Consider the following 530-nt stretch of genomic DNA (forward strand, 5'->3'; position numbering starts at 1 on the left):
TTAGGTTGTGAACTTTAGAAATTTTGAATTATTGTGGAATTTTAGAACTTTAAGTTGTGAATTTTAGAGAACTTGAATTTTTGTAGGGTTTTAGAACTTTATGTTGTGAACTTTAGAGAACTTGAATTATTGTAGGATTTTATAACTTTAGGTTGTGAACTTTAGAAATCTTGAATTATTGTATTTAGAACTTTATAAGATTGTAAATTTTAGAAATTTTAAATTATTGTAGGATTTTAGAACTTAAAGGTGTGAACTGTAGAGAACTTGAATTTTTGTAGAATTTTAGAACTTCATAAGGTTGTGAACGTTAGGAATCTTGAATTATTGTAGGATTTTAGAACTTTAAGTTGTGAACCTTAGAGAACTTGATTTTTGTAGGATTTTAGAACTTTAGGTTGTGAAACGTTAGAAATCTTGAATTATTCTAGAATTTTAGAACTTTAAGTTGTGAATTTTAGAGAACCTGAATTTTTGTAGGATTTTAAAACTTTGAATTGTGAACTTTAGAGAACTTGAATTATTGTAGG

The sequence above is a fragment of the Solanum tuberosum genome, unplaced genomic scaffold, assembly GCF_000226075.1.
Source record: "Solanum tuberosum cultivar DM 1-3 516 R44 unplaced genomic scaffold, SolTub_3.0 scf00347, whole genome shotgun sequence".
NCBI lineage: Eukaryota > Viridiplantae > Streptophyta > Magnoliopsida > Solanales > Solanaceae > Solanum > Solanum tuberosum.